Source organism: Epinephelus moara, chromosome 16, assembly GCF_006386435.1.
Source record: "Epinephelus moara isolate mb chromosome 16, YSFRI_EMoa_1.0, whole genome shotgun sequence".
Lineage (NCBI taxonomy): Eukaryota > Metazoa > Chordata > Actinopteri > Perciformes > Serranidae > Epinephelus > Epinephelus moara.
Genome location: NC_065521.1, coordinates 7491736 through 7496537, shown reverse-complemented (window position 1 = coordinate 7496537; position 4802 = coordinate 7491736).

The window sequence follows — 4802 nt, the reverse complement described above, 5'->3', positions numbered from 1 at the left end:
TGCTGGAAAATGCATGACCCTTCCTCCCAACACCTCGTTGTACAGTTCTGATTTCACAGGAAATGTACAGTTTGCATACAGTCTCTTTCAAAATAGACACGCTACGTCGGGACAGCATCGCAAATTGATGTTTCTTTTCCTTCAACAATAAATGCACGTGGTTACGTTTTGCACACAATTGGTTTTAGGCAACAAAAGCACGTGATTGGTTTGGCTATACAATCACACCTGAAGACCGGCCTCCCGAATGAAAGTCAGTGATTGTTGGACCCATCTAGCACTTCCCATTGACACCGCTGGGCGCTGTTAAACAATAACGGCAACCAGCCGCGTATCATGCCGACATAAAAGGATGGCTTTTTTCATCCATGTCTGGCGCCAGAAGTCACTGACCAAGCACCACTCTTCGACAAATTCAGAGTGAGACCGGGTTTACCCCCCCACCATAAATGAGTTATTCAATTTTAAAAACTTACCATTGGATGTTTAAAAGTTAAAAATCAAAGACGAAATCCTGGGGTTGACAAAAACATTGGCTTCTCACTCTTGTTGTGCATGCCACTAAGTTTGTACAAACAGTTTATTTTAATTTTGAATGAGACGTAGAATAAAGTGAAAAAACATCCCTGTTTCATTTAACAATAGGCTCTGTGCACCAGCTCCACTACTTCCTGAAAGGACGTAGCCATGAGTGTTTCCTGTCCTATACTATTGGATTAAGTGATTAATCAGGTGTGTGCTGGGTGTCCCGCACACCTGATTAATCACTTAATCCAATGGGACAAAAAGGAAACAGTTTCTACAAAATGTGTAACATGGTGTCATAAAGCCAAAACATATACAAACAGAATTTTGATGGTAGTGTTTTAAATTTATTTCACCAGTGTTTAACTGATGCTCTATAAAAGGTATTCATATAATAGCTGTGTGTATTGTTTTGATGGAAAGAATCTGTTTTGAGAAGAGAGAACGTGGTTGTGAGTGCAGTGTTTCATTTTGTGGGGTTTTTCAGTTCTGTGTTTAGAGTTCTAAGAAATCAAGCTATAGTTTCAGGAAACATATTTAAAAGATTAGGAAAAACTGTGAAGTTAATACAGCAACATTGTCAGAGTTCTGAGAATACACAAATTTTATTTATTTTGGCAAAACTTACAGTAATTGACCTGATAAATAAAATGAGAAACACTAATGTTTAGACTGTCTTTCTGGGTTGACATCATATGGATCCATGTTTTACAACAGCAAAATTATATCAAAACATCTGTTTACAAACTCTCATATAAATCATGCAATATAATCCACATGTCATTTATCCAGTGGTATGCTCAGTACTTCCCAAACACATGGTGTTTTAAAAGAAGACTCCGATGATTTGGGAGTTATGCCCTTTCTCTATCATTTTCATAGTGAGACAACATGATCGATATGTTTTTTGTGTCTGTACGTCCAGTGGCTGGGTCACAGCGGTTAGCATTGCGGCTTAGCTTAGCGAATACAATTGAAGTCTATAGGGGGTCAGTAGCCTACTCGGTAAAAGTGAACAAATAAACGTTACAGAAACCCTGAAGCTGGCATTTCTGCACGTGCATTTAAAATAAACATGTTTAAACATTAATTTGAAAAACGAGGGTCCTTTTTAGTCGTTTTAGAAGAAGTTTGATACCCGGAAGTATAGTGTGTTTACGTCCTGTGCTGTGATCCGCGGAGGGATACACCTATGGCAAGCCGTTTAAACATTTAATCGCCAGACTGGATATTCATTACTGATATCTGCAACATAGTTTTGCCTAGTCAAAACTCTTATTCAAGATATCTGTAATTCAGTTTTGACTAGTAAGATTCAAACTACTTTTGCCATTCATGTGTATGGGGTTTGTCATTATAGATATCTCCAATGTAGTTGCGGATATCTGCAATTGTTATTGCGGATATCTGCAACTGAATTGTGGATATCTGTAATTACAATTTAATTTTGACTAGTCATAATTCAAGTTCAACATGTCTTTAATTATCATCAATTGAAGATATCTATATGGTCCTTTCTAGATATCTTGAATTAAGTTTCAGATAGTCAGAATGACGTTGTAGATATCTACAACTGAATTATGACTAGTCAAAATGACGTTGTAGATATCTCAAACTGGAATTATAGATAGTCATAATGTAATTGTAGATATCTATAATGACAAACCCCATACACATGAATGGCAAAAATAGTTTGAATCTTACTAGTCAAAACTGAATTAGAGATATCTGTAACTGTAGTTTTGACTAATCAGAATGACGTTATAGATATATTCAATTAAAATTCATACTAGTCACAATGACATTACTACTAGTCAAAATGACGTTGTTGGTATCTATAATGGTAATTCCGGATAGTCAAACTTAGCAATTAAATGTTAAAACGGCTTGCCATAATACACCGGTGAGCAGGCACAGGCACAGACGTAGCCTGTTTATTTAGCTTAACGATATCTCCGGACTATAGTAGCTGCAATGGACAACTTTGAACGCAGTTTTGAAGAGTTTCTTGTAGCGGACACAGATCCAGAGCCATACCTGTTTGAGCCGGAGTATACAGATGAGGAACTCCAGGTGCTGGATGCTGAGCGGGTGAGAAGAGAGGCTGAATCCTCCGAGGCAGCGGAACAGCAAGGGGCCAAGGGGAGACGGAGGTCAGGGGAGGATTGGTGGTGTAGCTGTGGGGCTTGCCAACCTATGCCTACGGAGGTGGAATCATTTTGCTGCACAGAATGGGATTCGGTGCTACCATCGTTGGGGAGGCTAGAGATATATCATCAGGAGGACAACCGCCGCAGAGAGTGCATCACAAGGAGTGTAAACTTTGCAGCAATCACTAATCCTGGCGTGATTGAAACATTTTTTCATCTTCCTAAGATAAACTGGAAAAACTCACGTTGTGGATGTTATATTAATGGAAACACACTGGACATGAAAACGAACAGTACGACATGACCCAGATGTGCCGATCACCAATAACCTTCTATAATGTAGTCTGTAGTGACCATAGACTGTATAAATAAGGTAGTGACATGACACCACACAACAATCTTCAGTGGATATTTTTTTCTGGTGGCGCATTGGCGGAGGTGGAGCAGTGTGGATCAGTGTGGATGAATGAAAAATAAAAACAAACAGTTATGCATTACGTGACACTGTAAATGTAATAATATTACCCGAAATTCTGTTGGTAATGTGTTATATTACATTGTCACTGCAAAAATGTAATATATTACTGTAAAATGTTACCCCCAACACTAGCCATGTATATAGATAGAAGAAACAAAAAACTTTTAAAAACAAACGAACAGACAAAGCATTGAATGTTGCCAGGAAACCTGTAAACAAACGTCACAATGTCTCATATCTTAAGATAGAGACAGTGGTGTTAGCTTAAAGAATAACGAGAGATCAGCACCGTAAAGAATGATTGGTGGGACAGAAAAACAGCAGCTTCAGATACAACTCCTCTGTGCTGCGTCTAACCTGTGTAACCGAAACACTGAATCTCATATTTAAATTTTAAATCTTGAATTTGGAGAAAGTATGCTGTTCCTGTGTTTCTTTTACACAGCTCTTTGTCAGGCATTGGGCCTCATGCAAAAAGCAATATTCGAACAAATTTTCTCTTATTTTTTTTTTTTTTAGTGGTCAAGAGCACTCTGCAGTGGTCTGCAAATCGTTTGTCCAACATGAGGAAAACTTGAGTTGAGGAAGAAGTTGAGGATCATAAAAAAATGCACACATATGCAAAAATATATAATTTAGATTTAGATTGGGGAGGCAGTAGCTCAGTCCATAGGGACTTGGGTTGGGAACCGGAGGGTCGCCTGTTCAAGTCCCCGTCCGGACCAAAATATGGAGTGTGGACTGGTAGCTGGAGAGGTGCCAGTTCACCTCCTGGGCACTGCCGAGGTGCCCCTGAGCAAGGCACCAAACCCCCCAACCGCTCGGAGCGCCTGTCATGGGCAGCCCCCTCTGACATCTCTCCACTTAGTGCATGTATAGGTCCTGTTTGTGCATGTGTGTGTTCGGACCTGTGTGTAACTGACAAACAGAGTGAAAAATTGAATTTCATTTCACTTAATAAAGTATATAAAATAAAAAATTAAATTAAAATGATTATGTTTAGAGTAATTGAAATGATTGGATTAATAAATCTGTGGGCTAAATAAATAGCCTACTATTAGTCAGTTGATCCCAGTCATCGTAATTTCAGTTACTGTGCTTCCTTCTGTTGACCAGTACTGGAATGTAAGTACAATTACCCAAGTACTATATTACAGTAAAAATTTAAGGTACTTTTACTTTACTTGACTATTTTAATCTCATGCTTCTTTCTATTTCTATTCCACTACACATCAGAAGGATATATACTATACTTTTTACTCTTCTTTAATTATCTTACAACTTTAATTACTAGTTGCTTTACCAATTAAGATTTTTGCACACAACCCATATAAAAATGTACAAATGACAGCTGAAACAATGAGTCAGTTGATTAGAAAATTAATTGTCCACTATTTTGATATTTTAAATAATTTTTCATGCAAAAACATTTCATGGTACCAACTTTTAAAAAATGATGGCTTGCTGCTTTTCCTTTTCATTATTATTTTTGATTGATTAAACACATTACACATTTCACATACACATTTCCAGATTGTACTTTCATATTTTTACTGAAGCAACAAATTTTAATACAGGGCTTTTACCAATTACAGAGTATCTTTATAGTGTGGTATTAGTACTTTTGCTTAACCCTCATCCTACCGACT